Here is a 14,099-nt window from a genome sequence, read left to right on the forward strand (position 1 = left end):
AAAGCAAAATGCTTGTTGAAATTCTCGATTATTGTAGATTTATCGGTGGTGATAGTGTTTCCTAGCCTCAGTGCAGTGGGCAGCTGGGAGGAAGTGCTCTTATTTTCCATGGACTTTACAGTGTCCCAAAACATTTTGGAGTTAGTGCTACAGGATGCAAATTTCTGTTTGAAAAAGTTAGCCTTTGCTTTCCTAACTGCTTGTGTATATTGGTTCCTAACTTCCCTGAAAAGTTGCATCTCGTTGGGGGGCTATTTGATGCTAATGCAGTACGCCACAGGATGTTTTTGTGCTGGTCAAGGGCAGTCAAGTCTGAGGAGAACCAGGGGCTATATCTGTTCTTAGTTCTGTATTTTTTGAATGGGGCATGTTTATTTAAGATTGAGAGGAAATTACTTTTAAAGAACAACCAGGCATCCTCTACTGACGAAATGAGATCCATATCCATCCAGGATACCTGGGCCAGGTCAATTAGGAAGGCCTGCTCGCTGAAGTGTTTTTGGGAGCGTTTGACAGTGATGAGGGGTGGTCGTTTGACCGCGGACCCATTATGGACGCAGGCAATAAGGCAGTGATAGCTGAGAGATCCTGGTTGAAGACAGCGGAGGTGTATTTAGAGGGTAAGTTAGTCAGGATGATATCTATGAGGGTACCCATGTTTACGGATTTAGGGTTGTACCTGGTAGGTTCGTTGATAATTTGTGTGAGATTGAGGGCATCTAGTTTAGATTGTAGGATGGCCGGGGTGTTAAGCATATCCCAATTTAGGTCACAAGCAGTACGAACTCTGAGGATAGATGGGGGCAATCAATTCACATATGGTGTCCAGGGCACAGCTGGGGCTGAGGGGGGTCTGTAAGGCAAGGCAACAGTGAGAGATTTATTTCTGGAAAGGTGGATTTTAGAAGTAGAAGCTCAAACTGTTTGGGCCAGACCTGGATAGTATGATAGAGCTCTGCAGGCTATCTCTACAGTAGATTGCAACTCCACCCCCTTTGGCAGTTCTATCTAGACGGAAAATGTTATAGTTGGGGATGGACATTTCAGAATTTTTGGTGGCCTTCCTAAGCCAGGATTCAGACACTGCTAGAACATCAGGGTTGGCGGAGTGTGCTAACGCAGTGAATAACTCAAACTTAGGAAGGAGGCTTCTGATATTCACGTGCAGAAAACCAAGACTTTTACGGTTACAGAAGTCAACAAATGATAGCTCCTGGGGAGTAGGAGTGATACTGGGGGCTGCAGAACAGAACAGCGCCGGAGAAGATGGCTGCCGTTTTACAGCCCTCTAACCAATTGTACTATTATGTGTGTTTTTCCGCGTTATTTGTAATTTATTTTGTACATAATGTTTCTGCCATCGTCTCTTATAACCAAAATGAGCTTCTGGATATCAGGACAGCGATTACTCACCTCGCATTGGACGAAGATTTTTTTCTTCAACGAGGCTGCGCGAAGGATATCATACAGACACCCGACAAGGCCCAAATCCCCGTCATTGGCGTGAGGAAGAGACGGAGATATCACGGACGCAGATCCGGATGCCTTGTAAGGATCCGACGGCGGCAGTAAAAAGCCTCTTCCATCAATCCTATTAGCCAACGTTCAATCTTTTGAGAATAAAATGGACGATTTAAGATTACGGTTATCCTACCAATGGGACATTAAAAACTGTAATATCTTATGTTTCACGGAGTCGTGGCTGAACGACAACAATGATAACATTCAGCTAGCAGGCTATACGCTACATCGGCAGGACAGAACGGCTGACTCTGGTAAGACAAGGGGTGGCGGTCTGTGTATATTTGTAAACAACAGCTGGTGCACAAAATCAAATACTAAGGAAGTCTCGAGGTTTTGCTCGCCTGAGGTAGAGTATCTTATGATAAACTGTAGACCACACTATTTACCAAGAGAGTTTTCATCTATATTTTTCATAGCTGTCTATTTACCACCACAAACCAATGCTGGCATTAAGATTGCACTGAATGAGTTGTACAAGGCCATTAATCAACAGGAAAACGCTCATCCAGATGCAGCGCTCCTAGTGGCCCGGGACTTTAATGCAGGGAAACTTAAATCCGTTCTACCTAATTTCTACCAGCATGTTAAATGTGCAACCAGAGGAAAAAACTCTAGACCACCTTTACTCCACACACAGAGACGCATACAAAGCTCTCCCTCGCCCTCCATTTGGAAAATCTGACCATAACTCTATCCTCCTGATTCTGCTTATAAGCAAAAACTGAAGCAGGAAGCACCAGTGATTCGGTTAATAAAAAAAGTGGTCAGATGATGCAGATGCTAAGCTACAGGACTGTTTTGCTAGCACAGACTGGAACATGTTCCGGGGATTCTTCAGACAGCATTGAGAGTACACCACATCAGTCACTGGCTTCATCAATAAGTGCATCGATGATGTCGTCCCCACAGTGACCGTACGTACATACCCCAACCAGAAGCCATGGATTACAGGAAACATCCGCACTGAGCTAAAGGGTAGAGCTGCCGCTTTCAAGGAACGGGACTCTAACCCGGACACTTATAAGAAATCCCGCTATGACCTCCGACGAACCATCAAACAGGCAAAGAGTCAATACAGGTCTAAGATTGAATCATACTACACTGGCTCTGACGCTCGTCGGATATGGCAGAGCTTGAAAACTATTACAGACTACAAAGGGAAGCACAGCCGCGAGCTGCCCAGTGACACAAGCCTACCAGACGAGCTAAACCACTTCTATGCTCGCTTCGAGGCAAGCAACACTGAAGCATGCATGAGAGCACCAGCTGTTCCGGATGACTATGTGATCACGCTCTCCGTAGCCGATGTGAGTAAGACTTTTAAGCAGGTCAACATTCACAAGGCCGCAGGGCCAGACTGGATTGCCAGGGACGTGTACTCCGAGCATGTGCTGACCAACTGGCAAGTGTCTTCACTGACATTTTCAGCATGTCCCTGAATGAGTCTGTAATACCAACATGTTTCAAGCAGACCACCATAGTCCCCGTGCCCAAGAACTCTAAGATAACCTGCCTAAATGACTACCGACCCGCAGCACTGACGTCTGTAGCCATGAAGTGCTTTGAAAGACTGGTCATGGCTCACATCAACAGCATAATCCCAGAAACCCTAGACCCACTCCAATTTGCATACCGCCCCAACAGATCCACAGATGATGCAATCTCTATCGCACTCCACACTGCCCTTTCCCACCTGGACAAGGAGGAACACCTACGTGAGAATGCTATTCATTGACTACAGCTCAGCATTCAACACCATAGTGCCCTCTAAGCTCATCACTAAGCTAAGGATCCTGGGACTAAACACCTCCCTCTGCAACTGGATCCTGGACTTCCTGATGGGCACCGCCCCAGGTGGTAAGGGGTAGGTATCAACACATCTGCCACACTGATCCTCAACACGGGAGCCCCTCAGGGGTGCGTGCTCAGTCCCCTCCTGTACTCCCTGTTCACCCATGACTGCATGGCCAGGCACGACTCCAACACCATCATTAAGTTTGCCGACGACACAACAGTGGTCGGCCTGACCACCGACAACGATGAGACAGCCTATAGGGAGGAGGTCAGAGACCTGGCCGTGTGGTGCCAGGATAACAACCTCTCCCTCACCGTGACCAAGACAAAGGAGATGATTGTGGACTACAGGAAAAAAAAGAGGACTGAGCACGCCCCCATTCTCATCGACGGGGCTGTAGTGGAACAGGTTGAGAGCTTCAAGTTCCTTGGTGTCCACATCACCAACGAACTATCATGGTCCAAACACACCAAGACAGTCGTGAAGAGGGCACGACAAAGCCTATTCCCCCCTCAGGAGACTGAAAAAGATTTGGCATGGGTCCTCAGATCCTCAAAATATTATACAGCTGCACCATCGAGAGCATCCTGACTGGTTGCATCACCGCCTGCTATGGCAACTGCTTGGCCTCCGACCGCAAGGCACTACAGAGGGTAGTGCGTACGGCCCAGTACATTACTGGGGCCAAGCTTCCTGCCATCCAGGACCTCTATACCAGACGGTGTCAGAGGAAGGCCCTCAAAATTGTCAAAGACTCCAGCCACCCTAGTCATAGACTGTTTTCTCTGCTACCGCACAGCAAGCGGTACCGGAGTGCCAAGTCTAGGTCCAAAAGACTTCTCAACAGCTTCTACCCCCAAGCCATAAGACTCCTGAACAGCTAATCATGGCTACCCAGACTATTTGCACTGCCCCCCCACCCCATCCTTTTACGCTGCTGCTACTCTGTTTATTATTTATGCATAGTAACTTTAACTCTACCCACATGTACATATTACTTCAACTACCTCAACTAGCCGGTGACCCCGCACATTGACTCTGCACCGGTACCCCCCTGTATATATAGCCTCCCTACTGTTATTTTATTTTACTTCTGCTCTTTTTTTTCTCAACACTTTTTTGTTGTTGTTTTATTTTTACTTTTTTGTTAAAAATAAATGCACTGTTGGTTAAGGGCTGTAAGTAAGCATTTCACTGTAATGTCTGCACCTGTTGTATTCGGCGCATGTGGCCAATACATTTTGATTTGATTTGATTTGATATACAGTATATAAATATAGCTAGCTAAGCAATCCCTTCAGAAAACTATCATATACATTGCAGAAATATAGCTAGCTAACTAATCTCTTCAGAAAACTACCATATACAGTCCATACATATAGCTAGCTAACCAATCTCTTCAGAAAACAAGAGTATTCAGGGCAGCATGAGAAGCACAGACCCTATTAAAACAGGGTTGAGGTTGTGCATCTTCCAGAGGACTGGCTGAAACACATTAACTAGAGCAGAGGAGAGGAGAGGAGAGGAGAGGAGAGGAGAGGAGAGGGAGGAGAGGAGAGGAGAGGGAGAGGAGAGGAGGAGAGGAGAGAGAGGAGAGGAGAGGGAGAGGAGAGGAGAGGAGAGGAGAGGAGAGGAGAGGAGAGGACAGGACAGGACAGGACAGGACAGGACAGAACAGGACAGGACTGCCTGAGACACATTAACGAGAGGAGATGAGAGAAGAGGAGAGGACTGTAATACAATGAGATTCCATCTCCTCGTCTGTGTCCCAAATGGCACCCTATTCCCTATATAGGACACTACTCTTGACCAGGGCCCATAAGACTCTGCTCAAAAGTAGAACACTTTATAGGGAATAGGTTGCCATTTTGGACGCATACCTGCTTTCCTTGCACCTTGTGTCTCGTGTCCTTCTCTCTCTCCCTCTCTCCGTTTCTTCGTAGACATGCAGATTCAAATCCACTTAACTCATTCATGATTCAATCATATCTGAGTCTCTACGAGCACCACTGAGCTAACATCATATCTGAGTCTCTACGAGCATCACTGAGCTAACATCATATGAGTCTCTACGAGCATCGCTGAGCTAAAATCATATCCGAGTCTCTAGGAACACCACTGAGCTAAAATCCTATCTGAGTCTCTACGAGCAACACTGAGCTAAAATTATATGAGTCTCTACGAGCACCACTGAGCTAAAATCATATCTGAGTCTCTACGAGCATCACTGAGCTAAAATAATATGAGTCTCTATGAACATCACTGAGCTAAAATCATATCCAAGTCTAAAAACACCACTGAGCTAAAATCATATGAGTCTCTACGAGCACCACTGAGCTAAATTCATGAGTCTCTACGAGCATCACTGAGCTAAAATCATATGAGTCTCCAAGAGCACCACTGAGCTAAAATCATATGAGTCTCTACGAGCATCACTGAGCTAAAATCATATGAGTCTCTACGAGCATCACTGAGCTAAAATCATTTCTGAGTCTCTACGAGCATCACTGAGCTAAAATCATATCCGAGTCTCTGCGAACACCACTGAGTTAAAATAATATCTGAGTCACTATGAGCACCACTGAGCTAAAATCACAAGAATGAGAGGGGGCAGAGGATAGAGTAGAGAGGAGATAAAGAGGAAAAGATAGGAGAGGAGAGGTTAGGAGAGGAGAGGAGAGGAGAGGAGAGGAGAGGAGAGGAGAGGAGAGGAGAGGAGAGGAGAGGAGAGGAGAGGAGAGGAGAGGAGAGGAGAGGAGCTAGACATAACCTACAGCCACAGAGGGATACTTCATATTTAGACAGCCCCTGCACTTCTGTCGACTTCTGCACTACTCTCGACAGAGATGAGTTAGCACATACATTAGTTCAGCTAATTCCCTGCACCATATGTTGTGTGATATGATATGCACCTCTGGAAAGAGAAACGGTTTGGGACAGAGGGGAAATGATGAGATTCGGGTCAATGGGACCAAATGTTGTCATAATACATGAGCCAGACAGGAGATGAAATGAGAAAATGTTTAGGATGTTGTGTATATGCTTTCTATGGAGATTTAATGTTTCTTAATAAATACAAATTCTAATTTTGTGACTAAAGACGATAATCTAACGACCTCTGAGTTTCATTTGACTCAATACAAAGTTTAGTAGTTTGATCATGATCACCTCTACAAGAAACAACAGTGAATATTTTTTTCTCTCACCTTCATAAGCCATCTTAAATCCATGAGCGCTTACTGCAAAGTCACTGGTAAGCCGTAGTGAAAATATGGACCCTGTGCTGGTGACGGGAGGTGGGATCTGAAATCCTGTTAACCTGTTGAGAGGGAAAGACAATGAAGACATCTTAGTCATAATGTGTTTCACTGAATTCAGCAACCAACCTACAAGGTCAAGCAAAACATAATTCAATAGAGTAATGTTCTATTTGTCTTCTACTAAATGTGTTTTAAAGTATGCAGCATGTATGCAGCACAGTATGCAGTATGTATGCAGTACAGCATGCAGTATGTATGCAGCACAGTATGCAGTATGTATGCAGTACAGTATGCAGCATATATGCATCTACAGTATACAGTATGTATGCAGTACAGTATAATAATAATAAATAACAATATGCCATTTAGCAGACACTTTTATCCAAAGCGACTTACAGTCATGTGTGCATACATCTTTACGTATGGGTGGTCCTGGGGATCGAACCCACTACCCTGGCGTTACAAGCGCCATGCTCTACCAATTGAGCTACAGAGGACCAGTATGTATGTAGTACAGTATGCAGTATGTATGTATGTAGTACAGTATGCAGTACAGTATGCAGTATGTATTCAGTACAGTATGCAGCATGTATGCAGTACAATATGCAGTATGTTTCCAGTATGCATGCAGTATGTATGCTGTACAGTATGCAGTATGTATCCAGTACAGTATGCAGTATGTATGCAGTACAGTATGCAGTAGGTATGTAGTACAGTATGCAGTATGTTTGCCAGTATGTATCTAGTACAGTATGCAGTATGTATGCAGTATGCATGCAGTATGTATGCAGTACAGAATGCAGTATGTATGCAGTACAGTGTGCAGTATGTACGCAGTTCAGTATGCTGTATGTATGCAGTTCAGTATGCAGTACTATTTCTATTCCATTAGATCTACAGAAGGTCAAGTTCAACATCACTTGAGCACTTCCTCAACAGTTAGAGATGTCAGATGCTTCATTGTAACAGCAAGGATTGCCCTAGGTTTCCTTTAAATGAGGTGTATCTTAAATAAAGGCCATTAATTTTCACAGTGTTGTTAAGAAGTGTTGCTGACCACACGCCAACATCTAATCGACCATTTCAATCTAAGCAAGGTGGGAGAGTGAAAAAGGGCTGTGGAGTGTGGACAGAACTAACCATCATTTTCTTCAATAGAGGGCCACGGACATATTTCAACTACCACATTGTTTGTTTGACAGCATCCCATGTGACTGATTCCTTTATAGGGTACTCAAGAAAACCCCTCTGACCTACAAAAGGCAATGTTTAGGGCTGCGCCTCTCTTTGCCCAAAGGGCTCTGGTTGAAAGTAGTGCACTATATAGGGAATAGGGTGCCATGTGGGAGGGATGTTGGGTGTAGCTGTTCCAATTACATACAGTAAGCTTTACCCTGGTATTGGCCTTTCTGACGGTTATGACAAAATGTCAATGTAATGTATGTGGTGTGTTGGTAGCTATCAAAAACACATCACGCTTTCTGACCTACCATGACCTACCATTGTATTGTATTGTAGGTTATAAAACACTATGGAAACTGTTTCTGTCTGACCTACCATGACCTACCATTGTATTGTATTGTAGGCTATAAGACACTATGGAAACTGTTTATGTTTGACCTACCATGACCTACCATTGTATTGTATTGTAGGCTATAAGACATGATGGAAACTGTTTCTGTCTGTAGTAGAGAAAGTAGCCCAGTGACAGATAAAGACTGTAGTAAAACTATAGATACTGGTATTGTAGTAACACTATAGAGACTGGTATTGTAATTACACTAGAGACTGGTATTGTAGTGTAGTGTCTAAACAATTTATGACTTTGCTGACGTTTGCAAATGGTGTCTTAGAGGATGTTGACTCAGCTTGAGGAAGCATCTGGAGAGCATTTCTATAGGGGCACCCTAAAACAGAGGAAGTCTGTTATGTGGCGTCCTGGGATTGGTCTGTAGGGGAAACCACCCATATCATGTCACAGATTATAAATACCATAGTTGAAACAAAGGACGGGTAGTAACAACATATTAGATTGGGTCGGTTGTTCTCCAGATGTCTGCAGAAGTCTGTAAATTGGCGCTGAAATCTTGAATGTAATAAAACTATTATAATCGAGGACAGTGTCAGCGGATTCCTTGTTCTCACAGCATAATTAGCATCATTATTTAGAAACCATAGAATGGCGACGAGGAACTTTGGGACGTGTTGCGTCTCTCCAGCGTTCCATTCATGAGCTACGAAGTGACTCGCTCAAGACGCCGGCACATAAGGTGAGATTTCTCACAATTTTGTGTGCTGGTCGGTTCGTTTGCTTATGTGGGTGTGTGCGCTGGGGAGATGTACCGTTTGAAAGACTTATGTGTGCACTTTGCTGTTATTTGCTGTGGGATAAGAGTCCGTTCTAAATTTCTAAATGTGTTTGCGCTGGAAACAACGCAAACAGGGGGGGAGTGTCTATAGGGATTGATAATACTGGACACAGGGATATTTTGCTTGAATAAAATGTAAAACGAATATAATGAAGGAATAAGGCCAAGGAAAAATGTATACAAATTAGGACGTCGTTGATCTATGGCAAGCCCTCAAATGAGGCGATCATTAGGATGGGCCGAAAATCCTGAAAACTCACTAGGTTGATTTTTGAGGTGAGTTCTGGGAACTGGGGTTTGTAGTAGATACATTCGGTTGCAAGTTACCGCTCAACTTATAGTTGACGAGGTATATGTTCGATGTAACCTCTCATTTGAATATCTGCAAACTCAGAGGTAGCATAAATTTAGGAACAATGAGAAATATAAGGAATGGCGGTAGCATGCTTTAGAGGTCCGTAGGAAAGGATACAAGCCTCTTGAATTGTGTGTGTGTGTGTGTGGGGGTAGAACAAATAATAAAATAAAGACGTCTCTGTTGTGTTTAAACTGTATGTCGACTCATGTTAGGATAAGATTTATGTTAGAGATATATACATATATATGGTTTGGTTGAGAACAGGGGTTTTTGTTTTTTGTAAGGAAATATGTAAGTTAAGGTTAAAATCTTATGAGTCTCCGTTGGTGAGAACGTTAATAATTGTTAACTATATATGAGCCACCTGGAAGGACGTTAAGGTTAAAATTGTATGAGTCTCTATAAAAAAAGAGAATGTTTAATAACTATTAGAAGATCATGAGCCTACAGGGAGGAGTTTCAAGAGTGTATAGAGATGTTTTGTAATGGATAAGAAAATAACTATAAATCTGCAGATTAGGATAAGTGAAGTTAAGAAACTTCAAAGTAGGATTTGTGTTCTATGTTTTGTGTTGGTTTGTGAGTTCTGTTAAGTGTTACTGTTTGTCTGTGTTGGGGAAATAACAGAGGGACAGCTGGTCTGTCTACTTTCTGTTGTTTAGCTTGGAGAGAGCTACTTGGGAGCTCTTCTCACTCTGAAATCGCACTGGTGAATGAACTACGCATGCGTGGGATTTTATGAGTTTAGAGTTATGTAGAGCAAATATGCCACTCCCCTGCCTGCACTGAGCTGCTGTGACATGCAGACAGAGAAGAAGGGGGAGATTTACACACAAATAAAGTATTCTGTTTGTTAAATCGGCTGTTGCTTAACGATGAAACTATTTGATTGAGATCTATTGAATTGATAAATGAGAGATATGTTGACGGATTAAAAATATATAAAATAAAATGTTATTGAGCTGTTTATAATATTCCTGAGTTAAGCTGTTTGCTTATTTTTTAGCGCGAATGTGAACAGAGGAGTATTGCATGGTTGAAATAACCCAGTGCGTGCATAAAATACTAAATTATTGTCTGTTCCTTTGTTCTTCTGTCATATGAGAGACAAGAAGGAGGAGACAGAGAGAGAGAGGAGGTGCTGACAAGTACATCACGCGACAGTGTGGGCTGCAACGGATCCAGTCAAATTAAGGCCAGTACTGTTCTGTTTACAAAACTTACCTTCCCCTACAGGATATTTTGTGTGCCTAGCATATTTCATGTTGTGACAATTTGACAAAGACTTGGCAACAGACTGATCAATTGATGTAATTGAGAATTACATATTGGAGTTTTTGTGCATGAGTTGGTTTGATTAGAGTTGTGTTGGAAATCCAGCACTGACATTATTCTGTAAAATTAAGGTAATTGGGTGATTATTAAGCAATTGGTTTGTGGGTGCTGTAGTGTTGCTGGATTAGAGGTCTTTCTTTTTTGGATTGCTCTGAAGTTGACTGCTTTCCTTTACTTTTCCTGATCCGATGTGGTAAGATTGCCACTAATTAATAAATTGGTAAAATTAAAATATATTTTTTAATACAATATAAATATATATATATATATATATATATATATATATATATATATATATATATATATATTGATTAATTAATTAATTAATTGTTTAATTAATTACAACAACAACAAAAAAAAGTGTGGGAACCATAAGCTACATAGTCTAAAATAATAAAATAATTCACAATAAAGGAATATAAAAGAGTTGTTACAATGGGGAAAAAGGACATCAAAACTATGAAAGTAATTGCTCCTGTTGATATAGTAGAAATAGTAATCCTCTAGTTAATGGTATTGCAAGGTTATCTGGAAAATGGAATAAACGTTGGCTTGACATTGAACAACCATGGCCAGTGGAAGGGACTCTTAACCCTGACGTCATCAACATAATGAAAGTCCTTGTGTCAATTTATAAGGCAGATCAAAAGAAGGGAAACAAAGGGAACAATGTAAAGAAAAGAGACAAAGAGAGCTGGGTGTTCTTAAGCTGTTTGAAAATGAAGGACAAAAACTGATGAAAGATACCAACGATAAAAGAAACAGAGGTATAGAGAAAATGGTAAAAGAGGTGAAGGTGACAGAAAAACTAATGGCAGAAGTCAATACACCTTTCTCACATACGGATTCAGCAAAAAGACCCCCACCTTATGAGAAAGAAGTAGAGTTTAAGGACGTCTATCTCAGCTTCCAATGATCATTCATGAGGGTGATTATTGCATCAGAGATGAAGATGAACAAATAATAGAGAGAGGACAAGCAGAAACGACCATAAAGATGAATCCAAACTCCAAAAGTAAGAAGAAAACGAGATGTCTGGAAACTAAGGGTGGAGTGAGGTTCAGGAGGATGGAACTTGAAGATGATGATGATGATAATCAGAGTGATTCAGAAGAGATCATGGGTGGATATGACCCTGTGATCAGACGGAAGTTGGCCAGAGCGGAAAGAAGGGGTGATGGATATTTGAAGAAGAAGAATACAAGATATTCGAGTTCTGATGAAAGTGAAGATGAAGACAGCGATAAAGATTTGGAGATTAAAGGTGCTTCATATTCAAGAGGATTTTATCCTGCAATGACTAGCACAGAAGAAATAGAAATAGATATAGACCGATGCGTATCATGCCTGGATAAGGCAAATAATTTAGAAGAAGTAAGAGAACTGGAAGAACAACTCAAGAAGCTGGAGATACAGAAGAATAAACTGCTGAGAAAAGGATCCCAAGAATTGGAGAAGAAGTATACATTGAGGCCAAGGAAAGAGAGCAGGTTGGTCTTTGTGGACAGGTTGGTCACTTTGCCCGTGAGTGTAATGGGCCAGGAGGAAACATCAGAGGGAATTTCAGAGGAAGACACAGGGGTCAGTCAAGATCATCTGGAGGACCGGTGAACCCCTATAGGGGCCCGGAGCAAGGATTCTAGGGGTGCCCAGAAGATCCGAAAGGGGGGGGTCAGCTGGTAGCATCAGGACCGGAAAAAGATCCAACAATTGAGGTGAAAATAAACAACCGACCATTGGAAGTGATGGCAGATAGCGGAGCTGCTTTTACCTGCGTTCGGCCTGCAGATGCTACACATCTCCTTATGTCCAATCAACTAATTAGGACAATCAGATTTGAGGGAGTGAGACAGCTGATTCCTCTTACGGAACCAATTGAGCTCTGCTATAAAAATCAGAAAATTACAATACCCATACTGGTATCAGAACATACACCTATTGCATTGTTGGGAAGAGATGCATTGTGTAAGTTGAACTGTACAATAAAATGTACACCAGACGTCTGTCTGGTAGAAGTGCCAAAGGAAAAGGTTTACCAATTGTTGATGATGACAGAGATGGATTCGTCTTCATTATTCTGGATTTGAAATCTCAGTGAAGATTTTTTGAAGCAGGCTAAGATATGGGAGAAATGTATTGTGGCAAATATGCCAGATGCGAGGCTTCCGGAATATCCATTTCATTGTACGCTCAAGTATTTCAAGAATGCTGCCCAATCGAACTCAGGGGAATGGTTGAGTCATCAACCAAAGAAAGTTCAACTCAGCTCATGTTGCATAATTTTAGGACCACAAGGAGCAGCTATGAAGATAAACACAGACGATTATCTGGATAAAGAATTTGAGATTGAGAAGAGTGTGCCACGTGACCTTGTTGGTTTCTGAAGGCTATGAGCAGAAGCAAATAGGAGAAATGATGACAGAAGCAGAGAAAGCTGTTTTCGTACCGATGAAAGAGAATTTGACGATTTGGAGGAGTGAAGATCAGCGATTTCTCAAAATAATGATTTCGGCTCAAGGACAAGGAGAGCCACAAGCTGTACGGATGACACATGAATCTATTTGCAGTGTGAAGATGGATTCAGACCCTATGAAAGAGGAGATGTTGCAACAAGTTCCAGAATGTTTGTGGTCTCAACACAGTACCGATATTGGACTTGTGAAATCAGCCCAACCGGTGAAAGTTGAACTTCGACCAGGAGCCAGACCTCATTGGAAGAATCAGTATCCATTGAACGATGAAGCAATCCAAGGGATTGAACCACAAATTGAAGGACTTTCGAAAGCAGGTGTTTTAAGGACAACAAAAAACCCTCAGAGTAACACGCCTTTGTTGCCTGTGAAAAAACCAGATGAAACTTATCGTGTGGTTCATGATTTGAGAGCAGTGAATGAGGTAGTGACTGACTTTCCAGCAGAAGTGCCAGACCCGCATACCTTGTTAGCCCAAATTCCTCCTGATGCGACACATTTTACGGTGTTAGACTTATGTGGTGCATTTTTTAGTGTTCCACTTAGTGTAGAAAGTCAGGGTTTATTTGGGTTCACATATAAGGGACAATTCTATGAGTACAGTCGTTTGCCACAGGGGTACAAGCATAGTCCCCATATTTTCAATAAAGTACTGAAGGATGATTTGGTAGGGATAGATCAGATATTGCAAAGCACTGTCATTCAGTACGTAGATTAAATAATTATCTGCTCACAGAATAAGGAAACATGTCATAGAGACTCAATTAAATTGCTACAGGTATTGGCAGAAAAGGGGCATTAGGTTTCAGATAAAAAGTTGCAATATTGCCAGGAGAAGGTTGTTTATTTGGGTCAGAAAATAACGCATGGACATAGAAACATTTCAGACAGTCAATTGGAAGCTATTCGTAAGGCTCCGAAGCCTAGAACTGTCAGAGAGATGATGACATTTCTTGGTATTGCTGGTTATTCTTCAGCTTGGGTTGA

General features: G+C 42.3%; 1 pseudogene; it reads right to left on the minus strand.

Moving 5' to 3' along the window:
* LOC123486974 overlaps positions 1–14,099 on the minus strand; it is a 115,663-nt pseudogene that overhangs the window by 7,406 nt on the left and 94,158 nt on the right.

Source organism: Coregonus clupeaformis, unplaced genomic scaffold, assembly GCF_020615455.1.
Source record: "Coregonus clupeaformis isolate EN_2021a unplaced genomic scaffold, ASM2061545v1 scaf1394, whole genome shotgun sequence".
Classification (NCBI taxonomy): Eukaryota; Metazoa; Chordata; class Actinopteri; order Salmoniformes; family Salmonidae; genus Coregonus; species Coregonus clupeaformis.